The following is a 20,625-nucleotide window of genomic DNA, read 5'->3' on the forward strand; positions in this document are numbered from 1 at the left end:
GCCAGAATTAAATCCAGATCTGACTACAAAGCCCAAGTTCTTATTAATTAATATATGTAAAAAGCTTAAAACAGAGCTCAGCATATAGTAAATGCAAGCTACTGAAATGGTAACAATACTTTATTATAAAACAATACTGTATGCCTTTGGCACTCAGTCAAAATTTCTACGCCTAAAATTTCTAATTTATAAGATTAGGACACCTATTTCACAGAGTTATTGTGAAAAACAAATTCTGGCTATAAAGGCATTTAGAAAAATATACAGTGTTTAGAAAGACAGGCATTATTATATCACCACTACATGTAAAATCCTGTCTCTTATATCACAAAGAAGGCTTTTGCACTGTAAGTACAAAAGCCTACAATTTAAGCACCATCTTCATAACAAGAGTTACATTAATAAATTTAGTAAAGCTGTCCTAAATTATTCCAATATGATTCTTGCAGAATGACAAGCAAAGAGAACACTGAACTCTATTCACTAGCATGATTATAAATCTGTTGCTCAGGAAGGTATATTTGCTCTTTCAGTTCACTAACACGGAGGGTGAATTTGGCTTATACTACAGTAGTTCTGTTCAAATACAGCCAGGACAGAATATCTATAGTTAGAAGCATAGCAATATAACTCTATATTTTGGGCACAGCTAACTGCTGTATTTAATTTCATTAAGACAATCAAGAGGATAGCATTCAAAAACCTTGTTCTTTGTGTAAGTGGTCTGGTTGATTGTTTTTAAACTATGTGGGTAGGTCTTTTTTTTTATTGATATACCTTAGTTTTCTGTTTATTTTTAACACTGCTAAGGATTTTTTATTATTTATATTACTCTAAGAAAGAGAAGTTAAAAAAAAAGGCTAAGCAGGGAGATTCTAGTATATTCTGCTAGTCACTAATCCAGAGCCATTCTGTAAAAAGTAAGGATACATGCAACATAGTTTCCTTGGTTAGCTGAAATTTTAAAATATACATGTACACAGTAAACAAAAAAAGTACCCAAGTATTTTTAAGCATCTATCCATGAATATGGTTGTATCTGCATACCTCTAAATAGATTTTCTTCCTTTAAGTTTTTTATTCTACTAAGGGCAATGTTGGTGAACCACTCTGCAATTCACAACCCTCTATGAACTCCCCCTTTTTTTAACTCTCAAAAAAATCAATTACATTACTTACAAATCACTTCAATATCTGGTACTTTATTTTCTGGAAACTCTTTATGTCTAATCTAAATTCCTTGTACTGCAATTTAAACCAGATTCCTCTCATTTTTGTTTTTTCTGTAAGAGACAAGTTAAACCAGGATAATCAAGAAAGATTAAGCACATGCTTATGTATATTTAAGCTGCCATCAATTCATTTTCCTATGGATAAATCTAAAATATTAATAAAGAAACATTTCTTTATTTTAGACAGTTTTTGAATTAAGCTAACAAAAGCTTACTTAGTAAATAAAAATGATTGTAAACAGCTATCAATATTAAGGAGAGAATAAAAAATGAGTTCATTCATTTCTCCATATATACATTAAAGCATGCAACAACTACTTTCTGAGTATCAACTCTCTTTGCCAGGCACTGAGTTAAATGTTAAAGAAATAAAGAGGACATACACATTCTCTGATTCTAAGGAGCTTACTGTTTAGTGAGGGAGGCAGACAAGCAAAGGAATACATGGCAGAGTTACAGATCCATGTATCCATGTGCCAGTGCCATCAGAACATTTAACTCAGAGCAGAAGGAAAGAGAAGTGATCAAGGAGCCTTCCTAGGAAAGGTGACCACTAAGTCAAGTCCTGAAAGACAGATGGGAGTTTTCTAGGGCAAGGGCAATCCAAATGAAAAAGAGTGCACAGAAACCTAAAAAAACATGGCAGCCTCCAGAACCAAATAGTTCCTTTTAGTTGGAATGTATGGTATGCATGGGAAAATAATAGAAGATAAGCAGGAAGGTAGGTTCATGCCATTTCATGAAGCGCCAGTTTGCACTGCTGAGGACAGTTCACATTTTCCCTCACAATCTTAAAGACACCACTAATGTCCTACCAAAATACTTTCCTATAGAAGCATAAAGTCTAGAATATATACATGGAGAACATCTAATTCCTAAGAATAAAATTAATGGGGTTTTACTATGATGCCTAAAGTCTAACCTATAAGTCACAGCATCTATCTATAAACATAAACATTCTCCCAACAGTATCCAGATCTGCAGTGAGTGTCTTGTAAGATGATGACCTGAACCCTTCTTTCATTCCTGGAAAATGTTACCCACTTTAACCTCATATTTCACACTGAATCTGACAAAGTCACTTTCAATCATGCATTTGGGTTTTTAGAACAGAAATCCAAGAATCTGTATGTATATCTTTATCTACCATCTATATTTCTATCAATCAAGAAGTGTGTGTGCGTGCGTATGTGTGTTTAGCAAATACTGAGAAAATGGTACTAAAATGGCTTATGATACAAAACACAACTTTTACCTTTAATAACACCAGTCATAATTCAATCCTGGAATCACCTATAATCTTGGAACATACTCATACCCAGAAACACTGGTGATGAAATTTACACAGTTAAATCTGGGTGCCCATAATCTCTGCCCTAAGATATAAAAACAGATATACAGATGTGCAAACCCAGCAGATGAGTTACATTCTGCCTTAGCTAATCGAATAATGTAATCAGTACCAATGGCAACAATCCCAGCACCTTAAATTACAGGAAAAAATATCATCAGCCTTGGGAACTCCCAAAGAAAGTCTTAGTTTAAGTGCTCTATGTTGCAATATAAAAATATGTACAAGAAAATCAAGTATTGTCCTCCAGCAACATCAAGGGGTGAACAATCTATATGACAGATCATGTAGCTCTCTACTAAAAATTCACAGATTGCACCACAAAAAGAAGACACATGATTGTAAGGTAGGAGTAATGAAGTATATGCATTCTCCAGAAAGCATTTATCATTAACTCTGAAAACTGGAATACATATATTTGATCTTATGGAGACAGTGCATTCAGTTTTCTCTAAGTATTATACATCAGAATTCCATGTTTGTATTTTTCAACTTAGTTATTATTTCTACATATTATTCTTACAACTGTGTCAAATTAAACCAATGATTGCTTAACCCTCAAAATAAACCTGTAGTTTATAAATTTACTAATACACACTAGTCCTCTAGCAGGCACTGAACCCTAGCGTAATAACTATTTAACTTATGAGGTTTTACTAACCTGACTAACAATAAAAGGTAAAATCCAAATATGAATTTTACAATGTTTTTCTTAGTATGACACACCTAATAGTTCTTAAAAAGAATTTGGCTTTATGCCTTTATTCTTTAAAACAACAAAACACTGGGCTTCCCTGGTGGCACAGTGGTTGAGAGTCCGCCTGCCGATGCAGGGGACACGGGTTCGTGCCCTGGTCCAGGAAGATCCCACATGCTGTGGAGCGGCTGGGCCCGTGAGCCACAGCCGCTGAGCCTGCGCGTCCGGAGCCTGTGCTCCGCAACTGGAGAGGCCACAACAGTGAGAGGCCCGCGTACCGCAATAAAAACAAAACAACAAAACACTAAATGCAAACCATTCGAACTTCAATCTCATGTTAAATGAATATACAAATTATTCAATATCAATCCAACTACAAACATCAATAAAACAATACAAGACATACAAGAAAATCTCTAGGCAACTCCACTTTTTATATGATATGCTTAGCCTAGAGCTAAATAAATATTAATGAAGAATAACAGAAAAGTAAATAAAAAGATTAATTTTCAAAACTGAATATACCAGTGTATGAGAAGAATATACCATAAATCTGCATTTTCAAACTCAGGTGGTTATCATGCTAGTTACTAGACTCTTATTAACAGTCTAAATATTGACTGTGTGTATATAAAATGTACATACACATTCAATTTGCTCAAAATACACTAAGCCAAATGCCAAGCAACTCTAAAAAAAATCCTCAAAGCAAACTGCTTCATGAATAGGTCACTCATGACTTTCTGCACTTGTCTCAATCTAAAATGCTCTTAAATTCTCTAAGGAATATAAGCTTGATCGTTTTTTTTCTACTTTTAGAGCAATGCGTTCAAAATTACTGCTACAATCTAGCATTAAACTCAGCTAACTCAAGTACCCCACTAATAAAAATGTTTGATGTGTGTGTTTTCTAACATTCCCCACCCTCACAAAATACAAGAAAAAAAGAGTTAAGCAGAAATATTTACATCAGAGTAAATATTTGATGAACTGTTTGGGGTCATTAATAAGCACTGCTTAAAGAATATTTAATGACAAAGAAAAATGTTCATGGTATAAAAAGTTAAGCAGAAAAAAAAGACAAAACTGTTCTTTTAAAATGCAATATAGTATTCAGGATTGGATCCTGGAACAGAAAAGGACATTAGTGGAAAAACTGGAAAAATCCAAATAAAGTCTGTAGTTAGTTAATAAAATTATACCAGTGTTAATTTCTTAGTTTTGACAAGTATACTCTAGTTATATAAGATTAATATTAGGGAAAGCTGAATAATGGATATATGAGAATCTCTGTACTACTTTTGCAACTTTACTGTGATTCTAAAATTGTTCTGAAAAAAAATTTTATTTTAAAAATTACTTTGCATGCCCAGTAGCAAGTTTGAGAAGATTCTCATTTTAAAAAATAACACACTTACTTTTCTCTCTCCCACTCCTAAACAAAATACATAAACCTAGAAAAAGACTAGATGAAAACACATTAAAATGTTAACAGTGGTTCACTCGGTAGTAGGATGAAAAGCATTTTTCTCTTCATATTTTCTATAGTGTGAATTGCTTTTATAATCAAAAATAAATCATTAACTAAAGAATATACAAATCAATACTTTATTAAAGGCTTCTTCAGAAAGAAAAGCTATAAATGTCTAAGCAGAGCCCAAAGGCAGACACCATATAAAACAGGTTAGGGCAAAGTGTGAAGAACACAGTGGCCAAGAGAAACTGCCAGGAGAACCTAAGTAGGCAAAACCTAATTAGTAAATACTGGAAACCTGACGATACACGAACATCTACTCTTAGGCTAAAGGTGCTCACAGTCAGCAATGTTATGCTCAGAATTCATGACTTAGGGGAACGTCCCAAAAGTCCCCCTAACACTAGGAATTTATGGGATACGTACCCTGGGTTTATTCCAAACAAAAATAATGCAGCTAGACATGCACAACGGCCCAATGAGAGCTTCTAGAAATACATCAGGATGACAGTGTGTTCTCTAAATTTTTCTACTTTTTTCTTCTCTAACACCTCCCTACAGCCTATGCCCATGCCCAGTGTTTAGCCCAAAGACCAAAAATGGTACTCTGATGTCATTTAGCAACAGGGGTAGAGACCATTAGAATAAGAGAATCAAATACTATTTCAGATGTCTGACAGGTGAGTATCACAAGTTTTTCAATACTTTCAGGGCAAAATATGCTGACAACCTCATTCAACAATAAGAGGGGAAAATTTAATCAACAACAAATGTTCCCCAATCAAAATAAAAAAATAAAATACATTTGTCCCTTAAAGATAGTGCCAGTGGAATCAGACAGAATGAATTTTGATAAAGAACCTCTTCAAAGGGACTTCCCTGGCAGTCCAGTGGTTAAGACTTAGCCTTCCAACGCAGGGGATGTGGGTTCGATCCCTGGTTGGGGAGCTAAGATCCCACATACCTTGCAGCCAGAAAAACGAAACAAAACAAAACATAAAACAGAAGTAATATTGTAACAAATTCAATAAAGACTTTAAAAATGGTCCACATCAAAAAAAAATCTTAAAAAAAAAAGAACCTCTTCCAAGCTGTAATCAGGGTGATTTGTGTGTGTCGGGCTGTCTAATCCTCCTGAAACAGTGCTATGTGGCCTGTTCTGGGGTTTGTGTTCTTTTTTAAAGATAGATTTGAATTTTTACTTTATTTATGGTCACCCTCATTCTCAGTTGATAGCAGGTCCTAGAGCTGTCACTTAATAAATATGTACGTGCTTTTTTTTTTTTTAGTTTATTCTTTTGAATCCTGGACTCTGTAATCAGATACCCATGCCTATTAAGAACAGGTGCAAAATGAGGCCCTCTACTGAGATCACAGAATATTTTACGTTCAAGAACATGGTCTTTACTTCATGAGCTTCTTACTAGCAATTGTAAACATCAGAAGCCTCTTCTGCTTACTTTCCAGTTCTTGGTCATGTTTAAGAAAGTAGAGGCTACCAAAATAGTGATTCTCAGGAATGGAGACTATAATATTATCACTGTTATTACTTCTAATACCAATGAAGATATATACTGTTTTCATCAAAACCGAGACACAACTCATTTTAAGACTTGATATTTTATATCCCACCAAGAAATAGAAGTGGTTAATTAAACTACGAGATGCCACTGACTATAAGATACACCCAAATTTCAGTGAATAAAATTGGAAAATCAATGAAATATACAGTCAACGAAGACTATCAACTTATTACAAATAACAGTAATGAAAGGATGTTTAAAATATCTTTTCTTTGCTCCTTCCTATACACTAGAAGACAGTTACAATCAAGTAACAGGATTTGAGTGTCCAAGACCCAATATTCTTTTGAACCATGATAAATATTTGTCTAGAGAACAATGGTATTGCAGACTGCTGGGAACTATTTTCTCCATCTTCAAATGGGGAAATTAAGGAAAAAAACGAATCAAGATTTTACTGGAAGCCAAATTTAGAATTCTTAGTGTCCCTATCTACAACTTTAACAAAGATAATATGCACTCCATCCCTAAAGGTTTCATGGTTTGTTTTCCTTCAGATTTACCTTGATCTTAAACTCAGGATATCAAGCATCCATGGTAAAGGAAATTCTGAAGAGCTATATTCAAAAGTACAGCTAAGGTCACTGGGGCTATTCCCTCTGAGCAAAACGTATGATGAAATAGAATGTGAAAGCAATGATGAGAATATCTCCTTTCATTTTTTAAGACACATGTGGAGAAAACAAATCTCTACAGAAAACAGCCAGAATTTCTAAGATGTTTTACTCTGTACCACTTTCAAATGTTTCTTCATCAGCATGAAAGCTGGCTGAAAAGCTATCAACCTTAAATTCTCTTTAAAAAACAAGCAGGGACTTCCCTGGTGGCACAGTGGTTAAGACTCGTGCTCCCAATGCAGGGGGCCCAGGTTCGATCCCTGGTCAGGGAACTAGATCCCACATGCATGCCACAACCAAGAGCTTGCATACCACAACTAAGGAGCCGGCAAGCTGCAACTAAGACCTGACACAACCAAATAAATAAATAATAAAACACAAACAAACCAAACTCCCACCCGCCCCCCCCCAAAAAAAATGAACTTAATTCAGCAGTTAGCTACAAAGAATATTAGTCTCATATTCTTGTTAAAGCCTTAAAAATTTTAATTTTGCATACGCAAATTCCAAATTTGAATTCTCTCTAACTATTAACCCTGCTAAATAGAAGGTAGAATGTGACTAAGACAAGATTTTCATCTTCATATAATGGATAGATGGCCTACAACAGCTCTGCTATCTAAATGCATTTTAAAATACCACATTAGAATCTAAAATAATGCTTCTTTTTTTTTTTTTTTTTTTTTTTTTTTTTTGCGGTATGCGGGCCTCTCACTGTTGTGGCCTTTCCCATTGCGGAGCACAGGCTCCGGACACACAGGCTCAGCGGCCATGGCTCACGGGCCCAGCCGCTCCACGGCATGTGGGATCCTCCCGGACCGGGGCATGAACCCGTGTCCCCTGCATCGGCAGGTGGACTCTCAACCAGTGCGCCACCAGGGAAGCCCAATGCTTCATTTTAATCACTCTGAATTCCTCCAGGAGAAGGCAGTATCAATCTCTCATAATGCCAGCAAGGCAGCATGATACAGTAAAAATATCATGAGCTTTAGAACCAGACAGAGCTGAGTTCTATGAAATTTTAAAAACCATATTCAAATAATTCTAAGTAAAATACATAGACAAGATAAAGGAAGGAAAATGAGACAAAGATGAACCCAATGAATGAGTAAGACAGGAAACCCACTCGTCGTTTTTTGCCCATTTCAAAGTCATTTATAATTTTTCCTTACAAAATCTTGCATGGCTCCCCCTATTCCCCTGAAAGTAAAAATTAAAGACTTTTTAATGGCTGGCCTACAAGGTCCTAAATACTTTGTTATTGTTTTCTACCCTTCTGGCTCCAGTGGTGATCACAGGTACTTCACACTTGGCTCCAGCCACACTGGCCCCCTGGCTGTTTTTGCATACACTAAACCTCAAGGCCTTTGCAATCGTTGTCCTATCTGGAAAACTCTTCTGCCAAACACCCACATAGCTTGCTCACTCATTTGTTTCAAGTCTTTGCTCACAAATCAATTTTTAGAGGACTTCCCTGAGCACTCTACAGAAAACACATAAACTTTTACCCCACAATGGTAACCCCTTTTCCTCTACACTGCTATGTTATTCTCCAAATGACTTATTATCAGCTGGCATGCTATATATTAAGTTATTCTTTGATTCCCTGCCTCTACGCCAAAGCCAGAACAAACTATAAACTCTATGTTGTCTTCACTGCTGTATCCCCAATGTCTAGAGAGTGCCTATGTTAAATACTCAAATAGTTTTAGTTGAATGAATAAATACCATATTACGGGATAATGTTTCAAATTAGCAACATACATACTGATACATTTTGCCCCTGAATTCCTACAATATTAAAACATATCACTAAAACCACAAACAAATAATCTCATACTTCCACTAGTTAATACATTACTTAATAGATTTTTTTGTCTTTTTCTACCAGTTTTATTGAGATATAAATGACCGCAGCATGTATAAGTTTAAAATGTATGGCATAATGATTTGATTTGTATCATGAAATGATTAACACAATAAATTTAGAGAACATCCACCTTCTCACATAGATACAAATAGAAGAAAAAAGATTTTTTTTCTCCTTGAAATGAGAACTTTTAGGATTTACTCTCTTTAACTTTCAAGAATGACATTCAGCAGTGTTAATTACATTTATCACATTGTACATTACATCCCTAGTACTTATCTTCTAACTGAAAGTTTATACATTTTGGCTACCTTCATTCTTTAAAATAGAGCTTAAAATTATCACTTAGATTTGCGTAAACACCGACAGCTATTTCAGGAAAAACGCTTTGAATTTTAGCATATAATACCAGAAGATTTCTCTGAGAAGCAATGCTATCATGTGGCTGTCAAAGTGGGCAAGTATACTCACAAGATTTACGTGGCATCAGATGTCTTCCTTTTCATCCTACACAGGTTCAAAGACTGCCATCTAGATTGTAGTTATTATAGATGTGATGCCTAAAGAGTCTATCTGGGCAAGCCAATTGCCTAAAAGTCACCATCCAAGCTGTATCAATTCCCCCAAGCTAGGTCACTCCTTGAAGTTCCTGCAGTCTTGGTATTGGCCTACTTGAAGGAGAATACTCGAGGACCAAGACTACTGTTTATATTGAGTTTCTGATCCTAAACCACTCCCTAGGCTATTAATTTTTAACCTTAAAAGGTTCCTAATGTTAACTACTATTATCTTTGACTATCACTTGAACTACCTGCTGTGTGCAATTCCAAAACCAACATCTTTGGTCTACTTATTTGACGTTTCTATGATTTAGTTACTTGGGAGTTATTTCAGCTAAAAGAGGAATGTGGTTACATAAGTGGAAAACACAAGTTTGGAAAATCACAGGCTACCGAAATAATGGTTTAGCTATTAACAACATATTAGTTTCTCCAAGTATTTTCTTTCTTTACACTAGTTCATCCAAAAATCTGTCTAAAAATTCAAAGAATAAAGAGCTCATTTTTTTCCCTTCGTCTATAAATAAGCCAAAAATAAAGGTAAAAAAGTAAGGCTTTAAATTCCTCCTATTGATAAGGCTGAAATTGTTTAAGCTTGGGTTTGCTACCATACACATTTTTCACTTTAATTAAATTGCTACAAAATAATATGTTTATTTGTCACAACTAAGTATGACTGTTAGTAAGGGAAAGTATTCATAACATATTAACCCTCCTCGTTGCCAGCCAATAAAATATCTGGATTGGAGGCAATAAATGCTGTTTTCCTAACATATGGCCCCGGTGACACTTGCTTTAGTAATAAAAAAAAAACCCAAATAATCATTCAAGTGTCCAAGGCAAAATTTTTCTGAAAATAGAAAAAAAATACTTATTTGAAATCAACATCTCTATTTAAATTACTAAAAATGTGTTAAGAAAGATGGCGGGGGCTTCCCTGGTGGTGCAGTGGTTGAGAGTCCGCCTGTCGATGCAGGGGACACGGGTTCATGCCCTGGTCCAGGAAGATCCCACATACCACGGAGCGGCTGGGCCCGTGAGCCATGGCCGCTGAGCCTGTGCATCTGGAGCCTGTGCTCCGCAACAGGAGAGGCCACAACAGTGAGAGGCCCGCGTACAGCAAAAAAAAAAGAAAGATGGCAGTGTGGGAAGATGCAGAGTTAGCGTCTCCCCACAACTAGGGCGCGTGCAGGCCACTGGTGGGGGACTTTAACCCCCAAGGAGATGGGAGGAACCCCAGAGTAAAGGTAGGATGCTGGGGGACTGAGGGTGGAAGAGAAGTGGAGGCCAGGCAAGATCGGCGTCCCTGAGGTGGGGGAGATCAGGAGAGGCAGTTGGGAGGGACTCTCTGGGAAGAGTGGAAGAGGAGCGGAGGGTGATCGCCTGGCCCACTGGGGCTGGGGAGCCTGCTGAGCACCCAAGCCGGTTCCCCCCACTCCAAAGCCCCATCCAGGCTGCATGGGTCCTGGGGGCACAGGAGGGAGGTCAGTGAGATCAGGAGTGGCAGACGGGAGAGGCCATCCAGGAGGAGTGGGAGAGGAATGGAGGGTGCTTGCCCTGCCCACTTCGGCTCAGGAAGCCTGCTGAACTCCCAGGCTGGTTCCCTGCCCTCCAAAGCCCCCTCCAGGTCAGATGGGTCCTTCGGGGCATAGGAAGGAGGCCAAGGGGAGAATAGGAGAGGGCCCTCTGGGAGAAGCAGGAGAGGAGCAGAGGTTGACTGCCCCACCCATTCGGACACAGGGAGCCTGCTGAGCTCGCAGGCTGGTTCCCTGCCCTCCAAGGACCCCCTGACCCCTGCATTGGTCCTGGGGGCACAGGAGGGAGGCCGGGAGATCAGGACAGGCAGGCGGGAGGGGCGCTCCCAGACTGCAAACCGGAGGAACAGGAGAGGAGAGGAAGGCGTTTGTCCCACCCACTCAAACCCAGGAAGCCTGTTGGGCTCCCAAGTGAGGAGGTCCCCTGCCCTCTGATACCAGGGGTGGAGGGGCATGCCAGGGCCCCTTCTGTTCCTTGAGCCTAAGCCTAAACCGCACCCTTGCTTAGGTCCTGCTCTCCAGAGACAAGGCCTTTCCCCCACTCCTTTTTTCTTCCTTGTTTTTTTCTTTTGTCTCCTCCTCTTTTTACTACTGTGGTACTGACTTACCTTCTGGTTGTTGAGTCATCTATATTTTTATTTTTAAGTCCTTTCTAACATATCTGTTAGTTTCCTAGTCTAATTTTATTTTTAACTTTATTATTGTTTTTTTTTTACCACCCCACACGGCTTGTGGGATCTTAATTTGCAAGCACAGGGTCGGGCAGAAGCTCCTGCGGTGGGAGCTCCGAATCTGAACCACTGGACTAACGCAGAACCTCAGACCTCAGGGAATATTCATCGGAGTAAAGTCTCACAGAGTTCCTCATCTCAGCACCAAAACCCAGCTCTACCCAACAGCCTACAAACTCCAGTGTTGGAAGCCTCAGGCCAAACAAGTAAAATAGGAACACAATCCAAATCATCAAAAAAAAAAAAAAAAGAGATGGAAAAAAATATGTCACAGATGAAGGAGCAAGGTGAAAACCAACACCACCAAATAAATGAAGAGGAAATAGGCAATCTACCTGAAAAAGAATTCAGAGTAATGATAGTAAAGATGATCCAGAATCTTGGAAATAGAATGGAAGCACGGATTGAGAAACTGCAAGGAATGTTTAACAACGATCTAGAAGAACTAAAGAACAAACAAACAGAGATGAACAACATAATAACTGAAATGAAAAACACACTAGAAGGAATCAATAACAGAATAATGGAGGCAAAAGAATGAATAAGTGAGCTGGAAGGCAAAATCGTGGAAGTAACTGCCAAGGAGCAGAATAAAAAAAAAAAGAATGAAAAGAGTAGACAATCTCAGAGACCTCTTGGACAACACTAACCACACCAACATTCGAATTATATGGGTCCCAGAAGAAGAAGAGAAAAAGAAAGGGTCGGAGAAAATATTTGAAGAAATTACAGTGGAAAACTTCCCTAACATGGGAAAGGAAATAGTCACCCAAGTCCAGGAAGCACAGAAAGTCCCAGGATAAACCCTAGGAAAAAGATACCAAGACACATATTAATCAAACAAACAAAAATTAAATTCAAAGAAAAAGTATTAAAAGCAGCAAGGGAAAAATACCATACAAAGGAATCTCCATACGGTTATCAGCTGATTTTTCAGTGGAAACTCTGCAGGTCAGAATGAAGTGGTAGGATATGCTTAAAGTGATGAAAGAGAAAAACCTACAACCAAGATTACTCTACCCAGCAAGGATCTCATTCAGATTCTATGGAGAAGTCAAAAACCTTTCAGACAAACAAAAGCTAAGAGAATTCAGCATCACCAAACCAGCTTTACAACAAATGCTAAAGAAACTTCTTTAAGCGGGAAACACAAGAGAAGAAAGAGCCACAAAAACAAGCGTAAAACAATTAAGAAAATGGTAATGGGAACATACATATCGATACTAACCTTGAATGTAAAAGGAATAAATGCCCCAACGAAAAGACACAGACTGGCTGAATGGATATAAAAACAAGACCCACATATATGTTGTCTACAGGAGACCCACTTCTGACCTAGGGACACATACAGACTGAAAGTGAAGGGATGGAAAAAGATATTCCATGCAAATGGAAATCAAAAGAAAGCTGGAGTAGCAATACTCATATCAGATAAAATAGACTTTAAAATAAAGACTGTTACAAGAGATAAGGAGGGATACTACATAATGATCAAAGGATCAATCCAAGAAGAAGATATAACAATTATAAATGTTTATGCACCCAACATAGGAGCACCTCAATACATAAGGCAAATGCTAACAACCATGAAAGGAGAAATCAACAGTAACACAATAATAGTAGGGGACTTTAACATCCCATTTACACCAATGGACAGATCATCCAAACAGAAAATAAATAAGGAAACACAAGCTTTAAATGACACAACAGACCAGACAGATCTAATTGATATTTATAGAACATTCCACCCAAAAGTGGCAGAATACACTTTCTTCTCAAGTGCACATGGAACATTCTCCATGACAGATCACAACTTGGGTCACAAATCAAGCCTTGGAAAATTTAGAAAATTGAAATCATACCAAGCATCTTTTCTGACCACAACGGTATGAGACTGAAAATCAATTATAAGATAAAAACTGTAAAAAACACAAATAGATGGAGGCTAAACAGCGCGCTAGTAAGCAACCAAGAGATCACTGAAGAAATCAAAGAAGAAATTAAAAAATACATAGAAACAAATGACAATGAAAACACGATGACCCGAAACCTATGAGACGCAGCAAAAGCAGTTCTAAGAGGGAAGTTTATAGCAATTCAATCACACCTCAAGAAACAAGAAAAATCTCAAATAAACAATTTAACCCTACACTTAAAACAACTAGAGAAAGAAGAACAAATAAAACCCAAAGTCAGCAGGAGGAAAGAAATCATAAAGATCAGAACAGAAATAAATGAAACAGAAACGAAGAAAACAATAGCAAAGATCAATAGAACTAAAAGCTGCTTCTTTGAGATGATAAACAAAATTGATAAACCCTTAGCCACACTCATCAAAAAAAAAGGGAGAGGATGCAAATCAATAAAATTAAAATTGAAAAAGGAGAAATCACAACTGACACTGCAGAAATACAAAGGATTATAAGAGACTACTACAAACAACTATATGCCAATAAAATGGGCAACCACGAAGAAATGGACAAATTCTTGGAAAGGTACAATTTTCCAAGACTGAACCAGGAAGAATTAGAAAATATAAATAGACATATCAGAAGTAATGAAATTGAAACCATAGTTTTAAATCTTCCTAACAAACTAAAGTCCATGACCAGATGGCTTCACAGGCAAATTCTATCAAACATTTAGAGAACAGCTAACACTGATCCTTCTCAAACTCTTACAAAAAATTGCAGAGGGAGAAACACTCCCCAATTCATTCTACAAAGCCACCATTACCCTGATACTAGAGCCAGAAAAAGATATCACAAAAAAAGAAAATTATAGACCAATATCACTGATGAACATAGATGCAAAAATCCTGAACAAAATACTAGCAAACAGAATCCAACAGCACATTAAAAGGATCATACACCATTTATCCCAGGGATGCAGGGATTCTTCAATATACGCAAATCAATCAATATGATACACCACAATAACAAATTAAGGAATAAAAACCATATGATAATCTCAATAGATGCAGAAAAAGCTTTTGACAAAATTCAACACTCATTTATGATAAAAACTCTCCAGAAAATGGGCATAAAGGGAAACTACCTCAACATAATAAAGGCCATATATGACAAACCCACATATTCAATGGTGAAAAACTGAAAGCATTTCCAGTAGGATCAGGAACAAGACAAGGATGTCCACTCTCGCCACTCTTATTCAACACAGTTTTGGAAGTCCTAGCCACAGCAATTAGAGAAGAAAAAGAAATAAAAGGAATACAAATTGGAAAAGAAGAATTAAAACTTTCACTATTTGCTGATGACATGATACTGTATATAGAAAATCCTAAAGATGCCACCAGAAAACAACTAGAACTAATCAATAAATTTGGTAAGGTTGTACAAGATACAAAATTAATGCACAGAAATCTCTGGCATTCCTATACACCAACAACGAAAAATGAGAAAGAGAAATTAAGGAAACACTCCCATTTACCACTGCAACAAAAAGAATAAAATACCTAGGAATAAACCTGCCTAAGGAGGCGAAAGACTTGTACTCAGAAAACTATAAAACACTGCTGAAAGAAATCAAACATGACATAAACAGATGGAGAAATATACCATGTTCTTGGATTGGAAGAATCAGTATTGTGAAAATGACTATACTACCCAAAGCAATCTACAGATTCAATGAAATCCCCATCAAACTACCAATGGCATTCTTCACAGAATTAGAACAAAAAATCTTACAATTTGTATGGAAACACTAAAGACCACGAATAGCCAAAGCAATCTTGAGAAAGAAAAACTGAGATGGAGGAATCAGGCTCACTGACTTCAAACTATATCGCAAAGCTACAGTAATCAAGACAGCATGGTACTGGCACAAAAACAGAAATATAGATCAATGGTACAGGGCACAATGCCCAGAGATAAACCCATGCACATATGGGCACCTAATTTAAGACAAACGGGGCAAAAACATACAGTCGAGAAAAGTCAGCCTCTTCAATAAGTGGTGCTGGGAAAACTGGACAGCTACATGTAAAAGAATGAAATTCTACCTAACACCATACACAAAAATAAACTCCAAATGGATTACAGACTTAAATGTAAGACCAGACACTATAAAACTTTTAGAGGAAAACATAGGAAAAACACTCTTTCACATAAACCACAGCAAGATCTTTTCTGACCCACCTCCTAGAGTAACAGAAATAAAAACAAAAATAAATAAATGAGACCTAATGAAACTTAAAAGCTTTTGCACAGCAAAGGAAACCATAAACAAGATGAAAAGACAACCCTCAGAATGGGAGAAAATATTTGCAAATGAAGCAACTGACAAAGTATTAATCTCCAAAATATACAAGCAGCTTATGCAGCTCAATATCAAAAAAACAAACAACCCAATCCAAAATGGGCAGAAGACATAAAGAGACATTTCTCCAAAGAAGATACGCAGACTGCCAACAAAACACATGAAAAGATGCTCAACATCAGTAATCATTAGAGAAATGCAAATCAAAACTACAATGAGGTATCACCTCACACAGGTCAGAATGGCCCTCATCAAAAAACCTACAAGCAATAAATGCTGGAGAGGGTGTGGAGAAAAGGGAACCCTCTAGCACGGTTGGTGGGAATGTAAATTGATACAGCCACTAAGGAGAACAGTATGGAGGTTCCTTAAAAAACTAAATATAGAACTACCATATGACCGAGCAATCCCACTACTGGGCCTATACCCTGAGAAAACCATTAATTCAAAAACAGTCATGTATCACAATGTTCATTGCAGCACTATTTACAATAGCCAGGACATGGAAGCAACCTAAGTGTCTATCGACAGATGAATGGATAAAGAAGATGTGGCACATATATACAATGGAATATTACTCAGCCATAAATGAAACGAAATTGAGTTATTTGTAGTGAGGTGGATGGACCCAGAGTCTGTCATACAGAGTGCAGTAAGTCAGAAAGAGAAAAATAAGTACTGTATGCTAACGCATATATATGGAATCTTAAAAAAAAAAAAAAAAAAAAAAAGGTTCTGAAGAACCTAGGGGCAGGAAAGGAATAAAGACACAGACGTAGAGAATGGACTTGAGGACATGGGGAGGGAGATGGGTAAGCTGGGACGAATTGAGAGAGTGGCACTGACATACGTACACTACCAAATGTAAAATAGCTAGTGGGAAGCAGCCGCATAGCACAGGGAGATCAGCTCGATGCTTTGCGACCACCTAGAGGGGCGGGATAGGGAGTGTGGGAGGGAGATGCAAAAGGGTGGGGATATGGGGATATAGGTATATGCATAGCTGATTCACTTTGTTCTACAGCAGAAACTAACATACCACTGTAAAGCAGTTATACTCCAATAAAGATGTTTAAAAATAAACTTTTTCAGAACAATTTCAGAGAAAAACTGAGAAGACAGTAGGGTTCCCATATACCCCACACCCAGTGTTATCTATTAACATTTTACATTAGTATGAAACCTGTTACAAGTAATAAACTAATATAAACATAGTATTATTAACTGAAGTCCACATTTTATTTAAATTTTCTTAGTTTTTACATAATGTCTTTTCGTTTCAGGATCCTATCCAAGATATCACATTATATTTAATTGTCATATACTTTGTAGGCCCCTCTTGGCTATACAGTTTCTCAGGTTTTCCTTGTTTTTGATGACCCCAACAGTTTTGGGGAATCCTGGTCAAGTATTTTGTTGAATGGCCCTCCAACAGGGTTTGTCTGTTTTTCCTTTTTAAAAAATTCAATTTATTTAAACTAAAAAGAACAAAAACAGTTCGTCCATTTCTCCCCCCCACCCCCTTCCTCTAGCAAACACTACTCTGTTCTACCTATGAGCTGGGGGGCGGGGGGTGATTGGTTTGTTTTTAGATTCCACATATAAGAAAGATCTTTTACTGATGTGTCTGTTTCTGCCTCATTTTACTTAGCATAATGCCCTCAGGTCAATCCATGTTACAAATGTCAAGATTTCCTTCTTTTTTGTGGCTGAATAATATTCCATTGTGTATAAATACCACTTATTCTTTAACCACTCATCCATCCATGGACACTTACATTGTTTCCATATCTTGGCTATTACAAATAATGCTGCAATGAACACGGGGTGGGGGGAGTATACCTTTTTGAGCTAGTGTTTTTATTTTCTTCAGATAAATACCCCAAAGTGAAACTGCTGGATCATACGGTAGTTCTAGTTTTAATTTGAGGACCCTCCATACTGTTTTTCATAGTGGCTACAACAATTTACATTCCCACCAACACTGCACAAGGGTCCCCTTTCCTCTACATCCTCACCAACATTATTTATTTCTAGTCTTATTCATAAGAGTCATTCAAACAGGTGTGAGGTGATATCTCACTGTGGTTTTAATTTGCATTTCCCTGATGATTAATGATGTAGAGAATCTTTTCATGTACTTGTTGGCCACCTGTATGTCTTCCTTAGGAAAATGTCTATTCAGATTTTCTGCCAATTTTTTTAATCAGATTGGTTTTTTGCTATGGAATTACATGAGTTCTTCATATATTTTGGATATTAACCCCTTATCAGATACATGATTTGCAAATATTTTCTCCCACTCAGTAGGTTGCCTTTTCTTTTTGTTGACGGCTTCCTTTGTTATGCAGAAGTTTTTAGTTTGATGTAATCCCACGTATTTATTTTTGTTTTTGTTGCTTTTGCTTTCAGTGTCAGATTCAAAAAATCATCACCAAGATCTATGTCAGGGAGATTCCCATCTATGTTTTCTTCTAGGAGTTTTAATGCTTCCAGGTCTTATGTTCAAGTCTTTAATCCATTTTTAGTTACTTCTCAAGTATGGCATAAGATAGCAATCCAGTTTCCTTCTTTTGCATGTGGTTGTCCAATTTTCCCAACACCATTTATTAAAGAGACTGTCCTTTTCCCATTGTATATTCTTGGCTCCTTTGTTGTAAAATAATTGACCATATATGTGTGGGTTTATTTCTGGGCTCTGTATTCCATTCCATTCATTGATCTATGTGTCTGTTTTTATGCCAATATCACACTGTCTTAATTACTATAGCTTTATAATGTAGTTTTAGACAAGGGCACATGATGCCTCCCTCTTTGTTCTTCTTTCTCAAAATTGCTTTGGCTATTTGGGGTTTTTTATGGTTCCACAGAAATCTTAGAATTGTTTGTTCTATTACTGTGAAAAAATGCCATTGGAATTTTGATAGGAATTGCACTGAACATGTATATTGGATAATATGATCATTTTAACAATATTAATTCTTCCAATCTATGAGCACTAAATATCCCATTTATTTGTGTCGTCTTCAGTTTCTTTTATTAATCTCTTGTAATTTTCAGTAGAAAGATATTTTATCTCCATGGTTAAATTTATTCCTAGGTATTTTATTTTTTTATGCAATTGTAAATAGGACTGTTTTATCTCTTTTTGACAGTTCATTACTAGTGTACAGAAACACAATGATTTTTGTGTATTGATTCCATATTCTGCAACTTTACTGAATTATATTTTTGTTGTTTTACTAACAGTCTGATGGAGTCTTACGGGTTTTCTACATATAATATCATGTCATCTGCAAATAGTGACAGTTTTACTTCTTCCATTCCAATTACGATTCTTTTATTTCTTTTTCTTCCCTAACTGCTCTGGCAAGGACTTCTAATACTATGTTCAATAAAAGTAGTAAGAATGGACATCCTCATCTTATTCCTGATCTCAGAGGAAAAGCTTTCAACTCTCCATGGTTGATTATGATGTTAGCTGTGGGCTTGTCATATATGGCATTTATTATGTTAAGGTATGTTCCCACTATACCTGCTTTGGTAGGGTTTTTTTGTTGTTGTTTTCTGTTTTTGTTTTTGTTTTTGCCGTACGCGGGCCTCTCACTGTCGCGGCCTCTCCCGTTGCGGAGCACAGGCACCGGAAGTGCAGGCCCAGCGGCCATGGCTCACAGGCCCAGCAGCTCCGCAGCATGTGGGATCCTCCCAGACCAGGACACGAACCCACGTCCCCTGCACCTGCAGGCGGACTCCCAACCACTGCGCCACCAGGGAAGCCCCGATCATATGATTTTTATCCTTCATTTTGTTAATGTGGTGTATCACACTGACTGATTTGCAGATGTTGAGCCATCCTTGAATCCCTGAAATAAATCTCACTTGATCATGGTCTGTATGTTGTTGAATTTGTTTTGCTAATATTTTGTTCAGGATTTTTACATCTATTTTCATCAGAAATACTAGCCTGTAATTTTCTTTTCTTGAGGCATCCTTGTCTGGTTTTGGTATCAGGCTAATGTTAGCTTCATAAAATGAGTATGGAAGAGTTTGAGAGGGATTAGTATTAATTCTTCTTTGACTGTTTGGTAGAATTCACTAGTGAAGCTGTCTGGTCCTAAACTTCTGTCTGTTGGGAAGTTTTTGATTACTGATTTAATCTCCTTACTTGTAATCAGTCTGTTCAGATTTTCTATGTCATCATGATTCAGTCTTGGCAAACTGTATGTTTCTAAGGATTTATCCATTTCTTTTAAGTTGTCCAGTTTGTTAGTGATAATTATTCAAAGTAGTCTCTTATTATCCTTTGTATTACTGTAGTTATCAATTGTAACATCTCCTCTTTCATTTCTGATTTTATTTTTTTGAGTCCTCTCTTTTTTTTCTTGGTGAGTCTAACTACAGGTTTGTGAATTTTATCTTTTCAAAGAACGAGCTCTTGGTTTCATGGATCTTTTCTATTGTCTTTTTAGTCTCTAATTTATCTCTGCTCTAACCTTTGTTATTTCCTCCCTTTTAACTTTAGGCTTCATTTGTTCTCCTTTTCCTAGTTCCTTGAGGTGTTGAAGTTAGGTTGTTTGAGACTTTTCTCACTTCTTGAAGTAGGCATTTATTACTACAAACTTCCCTCTTAGAACTGCTTTTGCTACGTCCCGTAAATGTTGGTATGTTACATTTTCATTTGTCTCAAAGTATTTTTG

General features: G+C 37.0%; 1 protein-coding gene across 7 annotated transcripts in view; it reads right to left on the reverse strand.

The window, feature by feature from the left end:
• The window catches only part of FRS2 (fibroblast growth factor receptor substrate 2), a 119,720-nt gene that overhangs the window by 28,784 nt on the left and 70,311 nt on the right, over window positions 1-20,625 (reverse strand). The window contains exons 1-2 of one of the 7 annotated variants that reach the window (XM_032645146.1): window positions 11,737-11,746; window positions 2,660-2,666 (exon numbers count right to left, since the gene is read on the reverse strand). The exons of 5 other annotated variants lie outside the window; for them this stretch is intronic. The gene's annotated coding sequence lies outside the window, so the exon portion shown is untranslated. Of the gene's footprint in view, window positions 1-2,659; window positions 2,667-9,295; window positions 9,839-11,736; window positions 11,747-20,625 lie in introns of those variants that run through there. One more of the 7 variants, XM_032645148.1, reaches the window with a different exon arrangement.

This window comes from Phocoena sinus, chromosome 10, assembly GCF_008692025.1.
Source record: "Phocoena sinus isolate mPhoSin1 chromosome 10, mPhoSin1.pri, whole genome shotgun sequence".
Lineage (NCBI taxonomy): Eukaryota > Metazoa > Chordata > Mammalia > Artiodactyla > Phocoenidae > Phocoena > Phocoena sinus.